The 21,363-nt window shown below is 46.8% G+C and overlaps 1 pseudogene across 1 annotated transcript in view; it reads right to left on the minus strand.

Moving 5' to 3' along the window:
* Positions 1-704: 704 nt before the first annotated feature.
* Positions 705-21,363, minus strand: part of LOC123409108 — a 54,222-nt pseudogene continuing 33,563 nt past the window's right edge. Inside the window, exon 2 of the transcript XR_006612828.1 lies at positions 705-1,306. The product of XR_006612828.1 is annotated as a malonyl-CoA:anthocyanidin 5-O-glucoside-6''-O-malonyltransferase-like (transcript). The remainder of the gene's footprint in view (positions 1,307-21,363) is intronic.

Here is a 21,363-nt window from a genome sequence, read left to right on the forward strand (position 1 = left end):
TATATGCCATCTCATTTTCTCCTTGTATTTTTCCCACTGGGTTTTAAAGGAGTTTTCAATGGCATGTACGATTGCACTCTTTTTTCTTATGAGTTTTCTCTCAAAGTTTCTCATAATGGTTTTTAGTGGGGCAATATCTTCTCAAAGATCATATGTCATGCTTTCTATTTTCCCTATCAGGGTTTTTAAAGGAAGTACTCAAGACATATTAATTGTTCTCTAAACTTATCAATGAGTTTTCTCCTTCTTCAAAGGTTTTCTCATATGAGTTATCAAGAGACAATGATCATCATATGTTGCATCATTTTCTCCTTATTTTTCCCATTGGGTTTGAAGAAGTTTTAGCAACATATCTACTCTATTCTCCTCATATTTTTCCCACAGGGTTTTTGGGGAGACTCTCAAGATTATTTGAAAGGTTTCTCAAGATGAAAGATCTATATGCAAGAAGCTTTCAACAATGAAACATTCAAGAAGCGGTGTTGTACAAGGGGAAGTGTTAGAAATTAATTAGTAGATTAATCCAAGGGATGTGTCCAACCCCGAACAGTCGTGTCTCCTCTCTCTCTATTGCCAACAGGCACATGTTCTAGAGGGATGCCTCCGAACAGACACATCTTCTTCGCACGTGTTCCAGATGTATATATACTTGAGAATCAATAGAAACAAAACCAATCGATTATTCACTTTTATTCAATCTGGTTTTACTTTAACAAGTGCGACTTGAACGCGCCCATGTTATCCGGGTGCACGCACACGGATGCCTGCACGCTGCCGCCCCCGCCCTTGGCAGCCACGAGCACCACCTGCCCGCAATTGTTCATGGTGATCAGCTCCGTCCTACTTGGCGCACCCCACCCGAAGTCGGCCACCTCGTACGCCGGGTAACGCGGTGACCCGGAGATGTTCACCATCCGGTCCATTGGTAGCCATGACACCAGGTCCATCCAGTCCCAAACGGCGAGCGGGTCCTCGGCCGCGCGGCGGACCTCCAGCTGCACCGCCGCCGTGGCGGCTGCGAAGCCATCTACGGCGAGGAGGTCCCGCGCCGCCCGCGGCAGTCGATGAAGAAGAAGACGTAGACGTCGTGGTCGGCGGAGATGACAGCCGGGTGCTTAGCCCGGACGAAGGACACCCAGGCGAGCGCCACGACCGCCACGAAGCTGGACGGTGCAGGTGTGGAACCGGCTTGCGCGGAGGTCGTGTGGCCGGAAATACGTTGCTTCAGGCGGTCAATGTGCTGCGCGGTGACGGTGAACGTCCGGCGAGGGAGATTAATTGGGGCGCTAGGAAACAGGTTGATGTCCTGCAATGTGGAGTGCCGAGAATGTTAGTTTGAGAGCAGGCCTCCTCGATTAACGCAGGCCATTAGATGAAGATCTACTGTCACGCCGGCTTTTTAGTTTCAGACTGTATTTTTCAAAGAATTCAGGTGGACTGTGAATCTGTCCACTCGGGGGATCAACTTTCGCTCCAAACATTTTGAAGAATGCCGGTACAGCCATGAAGCACACAGTGGTATCTTTGAAATCTCATAATTTAGCAAAGTTTGCGTTATCTCTTACAGCCTGTATGGATTTTGTGTGTGTGTGTGTGTGTGTGTGTTTGGGATGGGGACGTGGGGATGAAACTAAGGAATTGAAATTGAGCATTATATGTAAAGTAACATCATCAGAATAAAATACAGGACCGAACGATACAAAATGACGAAAATATCGTTGTCTAGCTGTGCGGAACGAGCGAGAGGAAGAAGATGGACTGGAATTGACAGAGAGTTTGTGTTGCTGAACTGCCTGCAACTTTCCGGGGTTCTGTTATTATGCAGAGTGTTTCATTTGTGAATTACTAGGGAAAACCAAATACCCACGCTCGGCCAGCTACTGATCGTGCCATCCTACGATTCTGATCATGCGCAAGCCAACTACGTCGTCGCCAAATCCGCTAGAGCTCATGCCATCCCATAAAGCGGTCTTGCCGACGCAACTACTGCTAACTACCTAACTGAAGAGAGGAAAAATAGTCACACACTCGAGCGTGAACATGGGCACGCTTCCGGCCTGGTTATTCACCTAAGTATCCAAGTGCTTAGGGACCGTTCTAGCAACGGGATTACACATCAAATCACCCCTAATCTTGTTGCTCTTCTTTTACGTGGATGATCCCAAGTCTGCACCGGAGCTCTGTGAACTTTGCACGCCTAAGAGATTTCGTTAGTATCTCCGCCAACTGATCTTCAGTTCGAACGTGCTCAACCTTCACTTTACCTTCCTCCACACACTCTCTGATGTAGTGGTACCTTAGAGCAATGTGTTTGCTCCTCTCGTGGTGTACGGGATTTTTGCTCAATTGCAGATATGTTGTCCACCTTGAGCTTCACCTTCTGCTCCTCTGTTCCGAGCATCTTTGAAATTAAACGGCTAAGCCAGACAGCCCGTGTTGCTGCTGTCGCTGCCGCTATGTACTCAGCCTCGCAGAAGGACATGGCCACAATCTTCTGCTTTTGTGAGCATCAAGTGATGATGCTCGGACCCAGGAAGAAGGCCAGACCAGTCGTGCTCTTTCTGTCTGTCAGATCACCGGTGGGATCACTGTCACTGAAGCCGGCAAGAGAAGTTCCTCCTCCTGCCTTATAAGTGCATCCATAACTCAGAGTTCCTCGAATGTACCTGAGGATCTGCCTAATAATCACCCAGTGTTGCTTTCTAGGTGCTTCCATGAATATGCTGGCGACTCCGACTGCATAAGCTATATCTGGTCGCATATTAACCAAATACCGCAGGCTTCCAATTACACTACGATATGTGGTTGCATCGACCACCTCTCCATAGTTCTTCCCAACTTTCAGACGATTCTCCATGGGTACGAAGCTGGGATTGCAGTCCTTCATGCCTTCATCTTCCAGAATCTTGGCTGCATAACTGGATTGACACACTGTGATCTTGAGACGCTCCTCCTTCAGTTCAATGCCAAGATAATAGCTAAGCAGTCCGAGATCGCTCATCTGGAAGAGCTCGTGCATATGTGTATTGAAGCAGTCAATGGCGCTGTTGGTAATGCCCGTGATGATCAGATCATCGACATACACCCGCACCAGCAAGAAGTTGTCATCACTTTCACGCCGGTACAATGCGTGATCCAGCTTGCACCGTGCAAACCCAAGCGACTGGAGCGTCGCGTCTAGTTTGGAGTTCCATGCTCGAGGGGCCTGCGGAGCCCATGAAGTGCCTTCCGAAGCTTGAGTACCTTGTGCACGTTGTCATCGTCGATGAAGCCGGCTGGTTGGTGCACATACACCTCCTCCTCTAGGTCACCATTGAGGAAGGCCGACCGTATGTCCATATGATGCATGCTCCAGCTTTGGTGCGCGGCGACAGCAAGCAGCAACCTCACTGTCTCCAGCCGCGCCACCGGGGAAAAGACCTCATTGAAGTCGATGCCCTGCCGTTGAGCATAACCTTTGGCCACGAGACGAGCTTTGTGCTTCACAACATTGCCCGCTACATCTCTCTTAACCTTGTACACCCATTTCAGGCCGATCGCCCGGTGCCCATCTGGGAGCATGGCAAGCTCCCATGTGTTGTTGGCGCGGATGGACTCCATCTCTATTTCCATGGTAGCGTTCCATGCTAGCTCACTCAGTACAACAACGACGGACACGGGCTCTTCCGCTGCGGACAAACACAACCCGCTGTACTCAAGATTGCACGCCGGGGCATGGTCGATGAGGTGTTCGATTGTCTTGTACCGGAGGGGCACCCCCTCGGAGTCGAAGGTCTCCCCACCAGCTGCAGATACCCAGCCATCATCGTCGGATGCAGGTTGCGTGGTCACAGGGGAGCGACTGGGTCCAGCAGGTGCGAGCGAACCCACACCCACTGTCGGTGTGCACGGCGATGTTGCGAGGCTTGCCGGTTAGTTCAGTCCCGCAGATGTTGTAGATGAACTGGGTGTGGGCGTCGTGCTTGAAGACATAGTGTACGTCGTTGTTACGGGCACCCCCTGTTGGAAATATGCCCGAGAGGCAATAATATATTAGTTATTATTATATTTCTTAGTTCATGATAATCGTTTATTATCCATGCTATAATTGTATTGATTGGAAACACAATACTTGTGTGGATATATAGACAAAACACTGTCCCTAGTAAGCCTCTACTTGACTAGCTCGTTGATCAAAGATGGTCAAGGTTTCCTGGCCATAGGCAAGTGTTGTCACTTGATAACGGGATCACATCATTAGGAGAATCATGTGATCGACTAGACCCAAACAAATAGACGTAGCATGTTGATCGTGTCATTTTGTTGCTACTGTTTTCTGCGTGTCAAGTATTTGTTCCTATGACCATGAGATCATATAACTCACGGACACCGGAGGAATGCTTTGTGTGTATCAAACGTCGCAATGTAACTCGGTGACTATAAAGATGCTCTACAGGTATCTCCGAAGGTGTTCGTCGAGTTAGTACGGATCGAGACTGGGATTTGTCACTCCGTATGACGGAGAGGTATCTCGGGGCCCACTCGGTAATACAACATCACACACAAGCCTTGCAAGCAATGTGACTTAGTGCAAGTTGCGGGATCTTGTATTACGGAACGAGTAAAGATACTTGCCGGTAAACGAGATTGAAATAGGTATGCAGATACTGATGATCGAATCTCGGGCAAGTAACATACCGAAGGACAAAGGGAATGACATGCGGGATTATCTGAATCCTTGGCACTGAGGTTCAAACGATAAGATCACGGAGTCCCGGATGTTTTATGCGTATTTGAGTTATATGGTTGGTTACCGAATGTTGTTCGGAGTCCCGGATGAGAACACGGACATCACGAGGGTTTCCGGAATGGTCCGGAAACGAAGATTGATATATAGGATGACCTCATTTGATTACCGGAAGGTTTTCGGAGTTACCGGGAATGTACCGGGAATGACGAATGGGTTCCGGGAGTTCACCGGGGGTGCAACCCACCCCGGGGAAGCCCATAGGCATTGAGGGTGGCGCACCAGCCCTTAGTCGGCTGGTGGGACAGCCCAAAAGAGCCCTATGCGCATTGGAAGAAAAATCAAAGAGAAAAGAAAAAAAGAGGAGGTGGGAAAGGGAAGAAGGACTCCACCTTCCAAACCAAGTAGGACTCGGTTTGGGGGGGGGAGACCTTCCCCCTTACGTTCGGCTGACCCCCTTGGGAGTCCTTGGACCCCAAGGCAAGGCTCCCCCTCCTCCTACTATATATAGTGGGGTTTTAGGGCTGATTTGACACAACTTTGCCACGGCAGCCCGACCACATATCTCCACGGTTTTACCTCTAGATCGCGTTTCTGCGGAGCTCGGGCGGAGCCCTGCTGAGACGAGATCATCACCAACCTCCGGAGCGCCGTCACGCTACCGGAGAACTCTTCTACCTCTCCGTCTCTCTTGCTGGATCAAGAAGGCCGAGATCATCGTCGAGCTGTACGTGTGCTGAACGCGGAGGTGCCGTCCGTTCGGCACTAGATCGTGGGACTGATCGCGGGATAGTTCGCGGGGCGGATCGAGGGACGTGAGGACGTTCCACTACATCAACCGCGTTCACTAACGCTTCTGTTGTACAGTCTACAAGGGTACGTAGATCACACATCCCCTCTCGTAGATGGACATCACCATGATAGGTCTTCGTGCGCGTAGGAAAATTTTTGTTTCCGATGCGACGTTCTCCAACAGTGGTATCAGAGCCAGGTTCATGCGTAGATGTCTTCTCGAGTAGAACACAAATTTTTTGTGGGTGGTGATGTGCGTTTTGCTGCCCTCCTTAGTCTTTTCTTGATTCCGCGGTATTGTTGGATCGAAGCGGCTCGGACCGACATTACTCTTACGCTTACGAGAGACTGGTTTCATTGCTACGAGTAACTCCGTTGCTCAAAGATGACTGGCGGGTGTCAGTTTCTCCAACTTTAGTTGAATCGGATTTGACCGAGGAGGTCCTTGGATGAGGTTAAATAGCAACTCATATATCTCCGTTGTGGTGTTTGCGTAATTAAGATGCGATCCTACTAGATACCCATGGTCACCACGTAAAACATGCAACAACAAAATTAGAGGACGTCTAACTTGTTTTTGCAGGGTATGCTTGTGATGTGATATGGCCAACGATGTGATGTGATATATTGGATGTATGAGATGATGATGTTGTAATAGATAATATCGACTTGCACGTCGATGGTACAGCAATCGGCAGGAGCCATAGGGTTGTCTTTATACTAACGTTTGTGCTTGCAGATGCGTTTACTATTTTGCTAGGATGTAGCTTTAGTAGTAATAGCATGAGTAGCACGACAACCCCGATGGCGACACTTTGATGGAGATCATGGTGTGGCGCCGGTGACAACAAGATCGTGTCGGTGCTTTGGTGATGGAGATCAAGGAGCACGTGATGATGGCCATATCATGTCACTTATGAATTGCATGTGATGTTAATCTTTTTTGCACCTTATCTTGCTTAGAACGACGGTAGCATTATGAGGTGATCTCTCACTAAAATTTCAAGACGAAATTGTGTTCTCCCCGACTGTGCACCATTGCGAGAGTTCTTCGTTTCGAGACACCACGTGATGATCGGGTGTGATAGACTCAACGTTCACATACAACGGGTGCAAAACAGTTGCACACGCAGAACACTCGGGTTAAGCTTGACGAGCCTAGCATGTGCACACATGGCCTCGGAACACATGAGACCGAAAGGTCGAGCATGAATCGTATAGTTGATATGATTATCATAGAGATGCTTACCACTGAAACTATTCTCGACTCACGTGATGATCGGACTTGAGATAGTGGATTTGGATCATATAGCACTCAAATGACTAGAGAGATGTACTTTTTGAGTGGGAGTTCTTAAGTAATATGATTAATTGAACTAATTGTCATGAACATAGTCTAATGGTCTTTGCGAATTACGATGTAGCTTGCGCTATAGCTCTACGGTTTTTATATGTTCCTAGAGAAAATTTAGTTGAAAACTAATAGTAGCAAACTTTGCAGACTAAGTCTGTAAAACCGAGGATTGTCCTCGTTGCTGCGCAGAAGGCTTGTGTCCTTAATGCACCACTCGATGTGCTGCACCTCGAGCGTCGTCTGTGGATGCTGTGAACATCCGACATACACGTTTCTGATGACTAGACGATAGTTCAGTGCAGAATACTTAATGGCTTAGAAGCAAGGCGCCGAAAACGTTTTGAAACGTCACGGAACATAAGTGATGTTCTAAAGAGATGAAATTGTGATTTCATGCTTGTGCCCTTGTTAAGAGGTACGAGACCTCCAACAAGATTCTTTGTCCACAAAGTAAAGGAGAAAAGCTCAACCGTTGAGCGTGTGCTCAGATTGTCTGAGTACGACAATCACTTGAATCAAGTAGGAGTTAATCTTCCAGATGAGATAGTGATGGCTCTCCAAAGTCACTGCCACCAAGCTGTGAGAACTTCGTGATGAACTATAACATATCAAGGATAGATACAATGATCTTTGAGTGATTCGCGATGTTTGACACTGCGGGAGTAAAAATCAAGAAGGAGCATCAATAGTTGATGGTTAGTAAAACCACTAAGTTTCAAGAAAGGCAAGGGCTAGAAGGGATACTTCGTGAAACGGCAAAACCGTTGCTGCACTAATGAAGAGACCCAAGATTAAACCCAAACCCGAGACTAAGTGCTTCTGTAATAAGGGGAACAGTCAGTGAGGCGGAGCAACTCTAGATACTTGGTAGATAAGAAGGCTGGCAAAAGTCGAAAGAAGTATATTTGATATACATGATGTTGATGTGTACTTTACTAGTACTCCTAGTAGCATGAGGGTATTGGATACCGGTTCGGTTGCTAAGTGATTAGTAGCACGAAATGAAAGCTACGGCATAAATGGAGACTAGCTAAAGGCGAGGTGACGATACGTGTTGGAAGTGTTTCCAAGGTTGATATGATCAAACGTCGCACGCTCCCTCTACCATCGGGATTGGTGTTAAACCTAAATAATTGTTATTTGGTGCTTGCGTTAAGCATGAACATGATTGGATCGTGTTTACTGCAATAAGATTATTCATCTAAAGAGAATAATGGTTACTCTATTTGCTTGAATAATCACCTTCAAATGGTTTATTGAATCTCGATTGTAGTGTTACACATGTTCATGATATAGGTGCCAAAAGATACAAGGTAATGATGATAGTACCACTTACTTGTGGCACTGCCGCTTGAGTCATGTTGGTATAAATTGCATGAAGAGGCTCCATGCTGATGGATCTTTATACTCACTTGATTTTGAATCACTAGTGACATGCAAATCATACCACATGAGCAAGGCCTTATTTTTCATTGAGATGAAATAAGATAGTAACTTGTTGGAAGTGATACATTTTGGTGTATACAGTCCAATGGGTGCTGAGGCACGCAGTGGATATCATTATGTTCTTACTTCAATGACGATTTGAGTAGATACTAGAGTATTTACTTAATGAATCACAAGTTTGAAATATTGAAAAGTTCAATTCTGTTTCGGAGTGAAGTTCGTCGTAACAAGAGGATAAACTGTCTACAATATGATCATAGAAATGAATATGTGAGTTACGAGTTTTGGTACGCAGTTAAGACAATGTGGAAATTGTTTCGCAGTTCATGCCACCTAGAACATCATAGTGTGATGATGTGTCTGAACGTCATAGCCACGCACTATTTGGTATGGTGCATTCTATGATGTCTCTTATCGAATTACCACTATCGTTTATGGGTTATGCATTAGAGACAACCGCATTCACTTTAAATAGGGCACCGCGTATTTCCGTTGAGATGACACAGTATAGACTGAGGTTTAGAGAAATCTAAACTGTCGTTTCTTGAAAGTTTGGGGCTTCGACACTTATGTGAAAAAGTTTCAGTCTGATAAGCTCAAACCCAAAGCGGATAAATGCATCTTCATGGGATATCCAAAACAGTTGGGTACATCTCCTATCTCAGATCCGAGAGCAAAGTGTTTGTTTCTAGAAACGGATCCTTTCTCGAGGAAAGGTTTCTCTCGAAAGAATTGAGTGGGAGGGTGGTAGAACTTGATGAGGTTATTGAACCATCACTTCAACCAGTGTGTAGCAGGGCGCAGGAAGTTGTTCCTGTGGCGCCTACACCAATTGAAGTGAAAGCTGATGATGGTGATCATCTAGCATCGGATCAAGTTACTACAAGCCTCGTAGGTTGACAAGGTCGCATACTACTGCAGAGTGGTACGGTAACCCTGTCTTGGAGGTCATGTTGTTGAGCAACAGTGAACCTACGAGTTATGGAGAAAGCAATGGTGGGCCCGGATTCCGACAAATGGCTGGAAGCCATGAAATCCGAGAGAGGATCCATGTATGAAAACAAAGTGTAGACTTTGGAAGAACTACTTGATGGTCATAGGACTATTGAGTAAAAATGGATCTTTAGAAGGAAGACAGACGATGATGGTGATAAGTCACTATTAAGAAAAGCTCGACTTGTCGCAAAGATGTTTCCGACAAGATCAAACAGTTTACTATGATGAGACTTTCTCACTCGTATCGATGCTAAAAGTCTGTTAGAATTATGTTAGTAGTTGCTACATTATTTATGAAATATTGCACATAGGATGTCAAAACATTGTTTCCTCGACGGTTTCCTTGAGCAAACATTGTATGTGATACAACCAGGAGGTTTTGTCGATCCTAAAGATACTAGCAAGTATGCAAGCTCCAGTGATCCTTCAATGGACTGGTGCAAGCATCTCGGAGTTGGAATATACACTTTGATGAGATGATCAAAGATTTTGGGTTGTACAAGGTTTATGAGAAACTTGTATTTCCAAAGAAGTGAGTGGGAGCACTATAGAATTTCTGATAAGTATATGTGGTAGACATATTGTTGATCAGAAGTAATGTAGAATTTCTGTAAAGCATATAAGGTTGTTTGAAAGAAGTTTTCAAAGGAATACCTGGATTGTGCTAGTTGAACGTTGAGCATCAAAGATCTATGGAGATAGATCAAAAGCGCTTAATGAAAGTTTCAATAAAATGAATGCCTTGACAAGTTTTTGAAGGAGTTCAAAGTAGATCAGCAAAGAAGGAGTTCTTGGTTGCGTTGTAAGGTGTGAATTTGAGTAAGACTCAAAACCCGACCACGGCAGAATAAAGAGAATAGACGAAGGTCGTCTTCTATGCCTTAGCCGTAGAATCTAAAGTATGCTATGCTGTGTACCGCACCTGATGTGTGCCTTGACTCAAAGTCTGTTGAGAGGTACAGAGAGTGATCCATGATTGAATCACTAAGAGCGGTCAAAATCTATCCTTAGTAACTAATGGACTAACGAATTTTTTCTCGATTATGGAGGTGCTTAAAGAGTTCGTCGTAAAGGGTTACGTCGGTGCAAGCTTTGACACTAATCCGAATAACTATGAGTAGTGAAACAGATTCGTATAGTAGAGTAGATGTTTGGAGTATTTCCGAATAGCACATAGTAGCAGCATCTATAAGATGACATAAAGATTTGTAAAGAACACACGGAACTGAAAGTTTCAGAACCGCTGATTGAAACCTCTCTCACCAGCGAGACGTGATCACACCCCATAACTATATGGGTGTTGGATTCGTTGGAATCACATGGTGATGTGAACTAGTTTATAGACTCTAGTGCAAGTGGGAGACTGTTGGAAATATGCCCTAGAGGCAATAATAAATTAGTTATTATTATATTTCTTAGTTCATGATAATCGTTTATTATCCATGCTATAATTGTATTGATTGGAAACACAATACTTGTGTGGATATATAGACAAAACACTGTCCCTAGTAAGCCTCTAGTTGACTAGCTCGTTGATCAAAGATGGTCAAGGTTTCCTGGCCATAGGCAAGTGTTGTCACTTGATAACGGGATCACATCATTAGGAGAATCATGTGATGGACTAGACCCAAACAAATAGACGTAGCATGTTGATCGTGTCATTTTGTTGCTACTGTTTTCTGCGTGTCAAGTATTTGTTCCTATGACCATGAGATCATATAACTCACGGACACCGGAGGAATGCTTTGTGTGTATCAAACGTCGCAACGTAACTGGGTGACTATAAAGATGCTCTACAGGTATCTCCGAAGGTGTTCGTTGAGTTAGTATGGATCGAGACTGGGATTTGTCACTCCGTATGACGGAGAGGTATCTCGGGGCCCACTCGGTAATACAATATCACACACAAGCCTTGCAAGAAATGTGACTTAGTGTAAGTTGCGGAATCTTGTATTACGGAACGAGTAAAGAGACTTGCCGGTAAACGAGATTGAAATAGGTATGCGGATACTGACGATCGAATCTCGGGCAAGTAACATGCCGAAGGACAAAGGGAATGACATACGGGATTATCTGAATCCTTGGCACTGAGGTTCAAACGATAAGATCTTCGTAGAATATGTAGGATCCAATATGGGCATCCAGGTCCCGCTATTGGATATTGACCGAGGAGTCTCTCGGGTCATGTCTACATAGTTCTCGAACCCGCAGGGTCTGCACACTTAAGGTTCGACGTTGTTTTATGCATATTTGAGTTACATGGTTGGTTACTGAATGTTGTTCGGAGTCCCGGATGAGATCACGGACATCACGAGGGTTTCCGGAATGGCCCGGAAACGAAGATTGATATATAGGATGACCTCATTTGATTACCGGAAGTTTTTCGGAGTTACCGGGAATGTACCGGGAATGACGAATGGGTTCCGGGAGTTCACCGGGGGGGGCAACCCACCCCGGGGAAGCCCATAGGCATTGAGGGTGGCGCACCAGCCCTTAGTGGGCTGGTGGGACAGCCCAAAAGAGCCCTATGCGCACTGGAAGAAAAATCAAAGAGAAAAGAAAAAAAAGAGGAGGTGGGAAAGGGAAGAAGGACTCCACATTCCAAACCAAGTAGGACTCGGTTTGGGGGGGGCGACCTTCCCCCTTAGGTTCGGCCGACCCCCTTGGGAGTCCTTGGACCCCAAGGCAAGGCTCCCCCTTCCTCCTCCTATATATAGTGGGGTTTTAGGGCTGATTTGACACAACTTTGCCACGGCAGCCCGACCACATATCTCCACGGTTTTACCTCTAGATCGCGTTTCTGCGGAGCTCGGGCGAAGCCCTGCTGAGACGAGATCATCACCTACCTCTGGAGCACCGTCACGCTGCCGAAGAACTCTTCTACCTCGTCGTCTCTCTTGCTGGATCAAGAAGGCCGAGATCATCGTCGAGCTGTACGTGTGCTGAACGCGGAGGTGCCGTCCGTTCGGCACTAGATCGTGGGACTGATCGCGGGATAGTTCGCGGGGTGGATCGAGGGACGTGAGGATGTTCCACTACATCAACCGCGTTCACTAACACTTCTGCTGTACGGTCTACAAGGGTACGTAGATCACACATCCCCTCTCGTAGATGTGCATCACCTTGATAGGTCTTCGTGCGCGTAGGAAATTTTTTGTTTCCCATGCGACGTTCTCCAACAGTGGCATCATGAGCTAGGTTCATGCGTAGATGTCTTCTCGAGTAGAACACAAAAGTTTTTGTGGGCGGTGATGTGCGTTTTGCTGCCCTCCTTAGTCTTTTCTTGATTCCACGGTATTGTTGGATCGAAGCGGCTCGGACCGACATTACTCGTACGCTTACGAGAGACTGGTTTCATCGCTACGAGTAACTCCGTTGCTCAAAGATGACTGGCGGGTGTCAGTTTCTCCAACTTTAGTTGAATCGAATTTGACCGAGGAGGTCCTTGGATGAGGTTAAATAGCAACTCATATATCTCCGTTGTGGTGTTTGCGTAAGTAAGATGCGATCCTACTAGATACCCATGGTCACCACGTAAAACATGCAACAACAAAATTAGAGGACGTCTAACTTGTTTTTGCAGGGTATGCTTGTGATGTGATATGGCCAACGATGTGATGTGATATATTGGATGTATGAGATTATCATATTGTAATAGAAAATATCGACTTGCACGTCGATGGTACGGCAACCGGCAGGAGCCATAGGGTTGTCTTTATACTAACGTTTGTGCTTGCAGATGCGTTTACTATTTTTCTAGGATGTAGCTTTAGTAGTAATAGCATGAGTAGCACGACAACCCCGATGGCGACACGTTGATGGAGATCATGGTGTGGCGCAGGTGACAAGAAGATCGTGCCGGTGATTTGGTGATGGATATCAAGAAGCACATGATGATGGCCATATCATGTCACTTATGAATTGCATGTGATGTTAATCCTTTTATGCACCTTATTTTGCTTAGAACGACGGTAGCATTATGAGGTGATCTCTCACTAAAATTTCAAGACGAAATTGTGTTCTCCCCGACTGTGCACCGTTGCTACAGTTCATCGTTTCGAGACACCACGTGATGATCGGGTGTGATAGACTTAACGTTCACATACAACGGGTGCAAAACAGTTGCGCACGTGGAACACTCGGGTTAAGCTTGACGAGCCTAGCATGTGCAGACATGGCCTCGGAACACATGAGACCGAAAGGTCGATCATGAATCATATAGATGATATGATTAGCATAGGGATGCTTACCACTGAAACTATACTCAACTCACGTGATGATCGGACTTGAGATAGTGTAAGTGGATCATGAACCACTCAAATGACTAGAGAGATGTACTTTTTGAGTGGGAGTTTAGCGAGTAATTTGATTAAGTTAAACTCTAATTATCTTGAACATAGTCTAAGTCCACTTTGAATATATTTGTGTTGTAGATCATGGCTCAAGCGACAGTCACCCTGAATTTTAATACGTTCCTAGAGAAAGCTAAGTTGAAAGATGATGGAAGCAACTTTGTAGACTGGGCTCATAATCTTAAGCTAATCTTACAAGCTGAGAAGAAGGATTATGTCCTTAATGCTGCGCTAGGAGATGAACCACCCGTTACGGCTGATCAGGATGTTAAGAACGCTTGGTTAGCACGTAAGGAGGACTACTCAATAGTTCAATGTGCAGTCTTGTATGGCTTAGAACCGGGACTTCAACGTCGCTTTGACGTCATGGAGAATTTGAGATGTTCTAGGAGTTGAAGTTTATCTTTCAGAAGAACGCCCGGATCGAGAGGTATGAGACCTCCGATAAATTCTATGCTTGCAAGATGGTGGAGAATTCGTCTGTCAGTGAACATGTGCTCAAAATGTCTGGGTACTCAAACCGTCTAGCTGAGCTGGGGATTGAACTCCCGCAAGAAGCTATCACTGACAGAATCCTTCAATCACTGCCGCCAAGCTATAAAGGCTTTGTGTTGAACTACAACATGCAAGGGATGAACAAGTCTCCCGGCGAGTTGTTTGCGATGCAGAAAGTCGCAGAGTCTGAACTCCGTAAAGAACATCAAGTGTTGATGGTGAATAAGACCACTAGTTTCAAGAGAAACGGCAAAGGCAAGAAGGGTAATTCAAAGAAGAGCGGCAAGCCTGTTGCCAATCCAACGAAGAAACCCAAAACTGGACCTAAGCCTGAAACAGAGTGTTACTATTGCAAGGGTATGGGTCAGTGGAAGTGCAATTGCCCCAAGTATCTGGCTGATAAGAAGGCGGTCAAAGAAAAATCAGGTATATTTGATATACATGTTATTGATGTGTACTTAACCGGCTCTCGTAGTAGTGCCTGGGTATTCGATACCGGTTCTGTTGCTCATATTTGCAACTCGAAACAGGAATTGCGGAATAGACGAAGGCTGGCGAAAGATGAAGTGACGATGCGCGTAGGAAATGATTCCAAGGTTGATGCAATCGCCATCGGCACAGTTTCACTTCAGTTACCATCAGGATTAGTTATGAACTTGAATCATTGTTATTTAGTGCCTGCGTTGAGCATGAACATTATATCTGGATCTTGTTTATTGCGAGACAGTTACTCTTTTAAGTCAGAGAATAATGGTTGTTCTATTTCTATGAGTAACATCTTTTATGGTCATGCACCCAATGTGAGAGGATTGTTCATATTGAATCTTGATAGTGATACACACATACATAACATTGAGACCAAAAGAGTTAGAGTTAACAATGATAGCGCCATATTTTTGTGGCACTGCCGCTTAGGTCATATTGGTGTAAAGCGCATGAAGAAACTCCATGCCGATGGACTTTTGGAGTCACTTGACTTTGATTCACTTGACACGTGCGAACCATGCCTCATGGGCAAGATGACTAAAACTCCGTTCTCCGGAACAATGGAGCGTGCAAGTGACTTGTTGGAAATCATACATACCGATGTGTGTGGTCCGATGAGCGTAGAGGCATGCGGCGGATATCGTTATTTTCTCACCTTCACTGACGATTTGAGTAGATATGGTTATGTCTACTTAATGAAGCACAAGTCTGAAACATTTGAAAAGTTGAAGCAATTTCAGAGTGAAGTTGAAAATCATCATAACAAGAAGATCAAGTTCCTACGTTCTGATCGTGGGGGTGAATATCTGAGTTTCGAGTTTGGTGCTCACTTAAGACAATGTGGAATTGTTTCACAATTGACACTGCCTGGAACACCACAGCGTAATGGTGTGTCCGAACACCGTAATCGTACTTTATTAGAGATGGTGCGATCTATGATGTCTCTTACCTATTTCCCATTATCATTTTGGGGTTATGCATTAGAAACAGCTGCATTCACTTTAAATAGGGCACCATCAAAATCCGTTGAGACGACACCATACGAAATGTGGTATGGCAAAGGCCAAAGTTGTCGTTTCTTAAAGTTTGGGGATGTGATGCTTATGTCAAAAAGCTTCAGCCTGAAAAGATGGAACCCAAAGCGGAAAAGTGCATCTTCATAGGTTACCCAAAAGAGACAGTTGGGTACACCTTCTATCTCAAATCCGAGGGCAAAGTGTTTGTTGCTAAAAACGGAGCTTTTCTCGAGAAGGAGTTTCCCTCGAGAGAATTGAGTGGGAGGAAGATAGAACTTGACGAGGTTGTCGAACCTCTCATCCCTCTGGATGGTGGCGCAGGGCAAGGGGAAACCTCTGTCGTTACGACTAAGGTTGAGGAGGAAGTTAATGATGATGATCATGAAACTCCAGTTCAAGTTTCTGTCGAACCACTCAGGTCGACGAGACCACGTGCTGCTCCAGAGTGGTACGGTAATCCTGTCTTGTCAATCATGTTGTTAGACAACAATGAACCTGCAAATTATGAAGAAGCAATGGTGGGCCCAGGTTCCAACAAATGGCTGGAGGCCATGAATTCCGAGATAGGATCCATGTATGAGAACAAAGTGTGGACTTTGGAAGTATTACCTGAGGGCCGCAAGGCTATTCAGAACAAATGGATCTTTAAGAGGAAGACGGACGCTGACGGCAATGTGACCTTTTATAAAGCTCGACTTGTGGCAAAGGGTTTTTCACAAGTTCAAGGAGTTGACTACGATGAGACATTCTCACCCGTAGCGATGCTTAAGTCCGTCAGAATCATGTTAGCAATAGCTGCATTTTTCGATTATGAAATCTGGCAGATGGATGTCAAAACGGCTTTCCTTAACGGTTTCCTTAAGGAAGAGTTGTATATGATGCAACCCGAAGGTTTTGTCGATCCTAAGAATGCTAACAAAGTGTGCAAGCTCCACCGATCCATTTATGGACTGGTGCAAGCATCTCGGAGTTGGAACAAACGCTTTGATGAGGTGATCAAAGCATTTGGGTTTATACAAGTGGTTGGAGAATCATGTATTTACAAGAAAGTGAGTGGGAGATCTGTGGCGTTTCTAATATTATAAGTGGATGACATATTGCTGATTGGAAACAACGTGGAGTTCTTGGAGAGCATAAAGGATTACTTGAATAAAAGTTTCTCTATGAAGGACCTAGGAGAAGTTGCTTACATTCTAGGCATTAAGATCTACAGGGATAGATCAAAACGCCTGATAGGACTTTCACAAAGCACATACCTTGATAAAGTTTTGAAGAGGTTCAAAATGGAACAGTCCAAGAATGGGTTCTTGCCAGTTTTACAAGGTACGAGATTGAGTAAGACTCAGTGCCCAGCAACTGATGAAGATAGAGAGCATATGCGCTCCGTCCCCTATGCTTCAGCCATAGGTTCTATCATGTATGCAATGTTGTGCACTAGACCGGACGTTAGCCTAGCCATAAGTATGGCAGGTAGGTTCCAGAGTAATCCAGGAGTGGATCACTGGACGGCGGTCAAGAATATCCTGAAGTACCTGAAAAGGACTAAGGAGATGTTTCTCGTGTATGGAGGTGACGAAGAGCTCGCCGTAAAAGGTTACGTCGATGCAAGCTTTGACACAGATTCGAACGACTCTAAGTCGCAAACCGGATACGTATTTATTCTTAATGGGGGTGCGGTAAGCTAGTGCAGTTTCAAGCAGAGCGTCGTAGCAGATTCTACATGTGAAGCGGAGTACATGGCTGCCTCGGAGGCGGCTAAGGAGGGTGTCTGGATGAAGTAATTCATGACGGATCTTGGAGTGGTGCCAAGCGCACTGAATCCAATAACCTTGTTATGTGATAACACGGGTGCCATTGCCCTAGCAAAGGAACCACGGTTTCACAAGAAGTCCAGACACATCAAACGACGCTTCAACCTCATCCGCGACTACGTCGAAGGGGAGGACGTAAATATATGCAAAGTGCACACGGATTTGAATGTAGCAGACCCGCTGACTAAACCACTTCCACGGGCAAAGCATGATCAACACCAGAACTGTATGGGTGCTAGATTTATTACAATGTAATTCGCATGATGACGTGAGGGCTAGATTATTGACTCTAGTGCAAGTGGGAGACTGTTGGAATTATGCCCTAGAGGCAATAATAAATATAGTTATTATTATAATTCCTGTATCAAGATAATCGTTTATTATCCATGCTATAATTGTATTGAATGAAGACTTGTATACATGTGTGGATACATAGACAAAACACTGTCCCTAGCAAGCCTCTAGTTGGCTAGCCAGTTGATCAACGATAGTCAGTGTCTTCTGATTATGAACAAAGTGTTGTTGCTTGATAACTGGATCACGTCATTAGGAGAATCATGTGATGGACTAGACCCAAACTAATAGACGTAGCATGTTGATCGTGTCATTTTATTGCTACAGTTTTCTGCGTGTCAAGTATTTGTTCCTATGACCATGAGATCATATAACTCACTAACACCGGAGGAATACTTTGTGTGTATCAAACGTCGCAACGTAACTGTGTGACTATAAAGATGCTCTACAGGTATCTCCGAAGGTGTTCTTTGAGTTAGTATGGATCAAGACTGGGATTTGTCACTCCGTGTGACGGAGAGGTATCTCGGGGCCCACTCGGTAATACAACATCACACACAAGCCTTGTAAGCAATGTGACTTAGTGTAAGTTGCGGGATCTTGTATTATGGAACGAGTAAAGAGACTTGCCGGTAAACGAGATTGAAATAGGTATGCGGATACTGACGATCAAATCTCGGGCAAGTAACATACCGAAGGACAAAGGGAATGACATACGGGATTATATGAATCCTTGGCACTGAGGTTCAAACGATAAGATCTTCGTAGAATATGTAGGATCCAATATGGGCATCCAGGTCCCGCTATTGGATATTGACCGAGGAGTCTCTCGGGTCATGTCTACATAGTTCTCGAACCCGCAGGGTCTGCACACTTAAGGTTCGACGTTGTTTTATGCGTATTTGAGTTATATGGTTGGTTACCGAATGTTGCTCGGAGTCCCGGATGAGATCACGGACATCACGAGGGTTTCCGGAATGGTCCGGAAATGAAGATTGATATATATGATGACCTCATTTGATTACCGGAAGGTTTTCGGAGTTACCGGGAATGTACCGGGAATGACGAATGGGTTCCGGGAGTTCACCGGGGGGGCACCCACCCCGGGGAAGCCCATAGGCATTGGGGTGCCGCACCAGCCCTTAGTGGGCTGGTGGGACAGCCCAAAAGGGGCCTATGCGCATTGGGAAGAAAATCAAAGAGAAAAAGAAAAAAAAAGGAGGAGGTGGGAAAGGGAAGAAGGACTCCACCTTCCAAACCAAGTAGGACTCGGTTTGGGAGGGGAATCCTTCCCCCCTTGGCTCGGCCGACCCCTTGGGGGTTCTTGGACCCCAAGGCAAGGCTCCCCCCTCTCCCTCCTATATATAGTGGGGTTTTAGGGCTGATTTGAGACAACTTTTGCAACGGCAGCCCGACCACATATCTCCACGGTTTTACACGACCGAGAGCTCCTCGTGCAGACGTGCACGTCCCCCGGCCTTGCTCCAGTCCAAGGGTCGGCCCTCCTCAAAGCGAACATCCCGCGTGATGTGCAGCCGCTTGCCGATCGGGTCGTACACACGATAGCCTTTTGTGTCGGGCTCGTACCCGAGGAAGATGCCGGGGCGCGACCTGTCAGCGAGCTTGATCATGCCAGGCCCGACGAGCTTGACATGCGCGACGCACCCGAAGGTGCGGAAGTAGGCCACCGCTGGTTTCTTCTTGCGCCATGCCTCATATGGTGTGAGGCCCTGCAGGCGTTGGGTGGGTGAGCGATTCAAAATGCGCACTGCCTCGCCCGAGAACATGCACGGCACGTCTATGGCTTTCAGGAGACTGTGAGCCATCTCCACCACAGACTGATTCTCGCGCTCGACGACACCGTTTTGCTCGGGAGAGTACGGTGTTGTAGTGTTCCTCTGAATCCCTAGCTCCTCACGGTAGGAGGCAAATTCTTTCGAGATGAACACCCCACCTCTGTCGGTGAGGAATGCCCGGAGCCTCACGCCACTCTCCATCTCTGCCCGTGCCTTGTTCTTCCTGAAGTACTGGAACGTCTCATCCTTGCTTTTTAGCACCTCAAGCCACATGTACCTAATGTAATCATCGACGATCAATAGAAAGTATTTGTTGCCGCTGGCTGTCGTCGGAGTAATTGGCCCACAGAGATCGCCATGGGTGAGATCAAGGGCTTGCTCAACGCGGCACGCTGACGTGCACGGTAAAGAAGTGTGGTGCATCTTCCCTATGGTAGAGCCCTCGCAAAACTAGTCGACGCGGCCGATCGTTGGCATGCCGTGCACCATGCTCTTCACGCCAAGATCGTGTAGCGCACGGAAGTGCAGGTGCCGAAATCTGGCATGCCATCGCCAGGCTTGGTCTGTGGCGCCAGCAAGCAGGCACATGGGTGTGGCTAAGTTTAGATCCACGACGTATAACCGGTTGCTCGTCCGCCGCACCCGAGCCAACAGTAGCTTGTGCCTGTCGTAGAGACAAAGTTCTCCGCCCTCGATAACGGATTTGCACCTGTCTCATCAAGTTGTGCAAGGCTGACGATGTTAGTGCGCAGCTGCGGGATGTAGTAGACGTCTGAGAGCGCGCGGTGCTCACCATTACGGCATGAGAACAACACGACCCTGCGGCCGAGGATCTGCATGACAGAGCCGTCTCCAAACCGCACTCTATCTCGTATAGTTTTGTCGACCTCAGAGAGTAGATCACGACGCCTCGTCATGTGATTGCTGGCGCCTGTGTCGAGGTACCACCGATCGTCGTCCGTGGGGACGGGTACGACTCACGCCTCGTTGAGGTAGATCTGTTGCCGTGCTGGCTCACCTAGAATGGTGACCATGTCGGTGTTGTCCTGTGCCACGCAGGCTTCAAGTAGCAACTCCTGCTGCTCGACGCCAACGTGGGCGATATTTGTGTATTGATCCTGATGCTGCTGGCGATCACGTGCCTTCTTGCGACACTCCTTGACCCAGTGCAACGTGAGTAACGGCGGTCGCCCTTGTGCATGGGTGTCGATGCGCTCCCGTTGCCGCGACCAGCACCCTGGCCGCGGCCGCCTCCACCCTGCGAGTTCTTCGGCTTTCCAGAGGCGCGCCCGCGCCGATCCGCAATGCCGGATGACCCGGTGCATTGATCTAGCTTCTTCTGCCGCACCGGCCACTCGTCCGTCTTGAACATAAGCTGCGGGCCGGGCGCGAGCGTCTCCTCGCGCTCGTGCTCTTCGATGACAAGCAACCAACCACAGAGTTCCTCTAGGGAGAAGATCTTGGTGTCGACGAGCGACTCAATCGCCATAGCCATCTCACAATATAGTCGCGACACCGTACGCAACACCTTAAGGACCGCCTTGTGTTCGTTCACCGGGTCGCCGAGGGCCTCGAGCTCGTCGATGATCATCCTGAGCCGCATGACGTACGACTAGATCCCTTCTCCGTCCCTGTACCGCAGCCCTTCGTACTCCGAGCGGCGGGTTTGTGCCTTGGCCTCTCTCACGCGCTCGACCCCGACCCTCATGGTCTTCACGGTGTCCCAGGCCTGTTTTGCCGTGTCTTTTCCGCCTAGGATGCGCATGAGCCACCGAGCAGGGCGATCATGCACGCCGGTC

The sequence above is a fragment of the Hordeum vulgare genome, chromosome 7H (genome assembly GCF_904849725.1).
Source record: "Hordeum vulgare subsp. vulgare chromosome 7H, MorexV3_pseudomolecules_assembly, whole genome shotgun sequence".
Lineage (NCBI taxonomy): Eukaryota > Viridiplantae > Streptophyta > Magnoliopsida > Poales > Poaceae > Hordeum > Hordeum vulgare.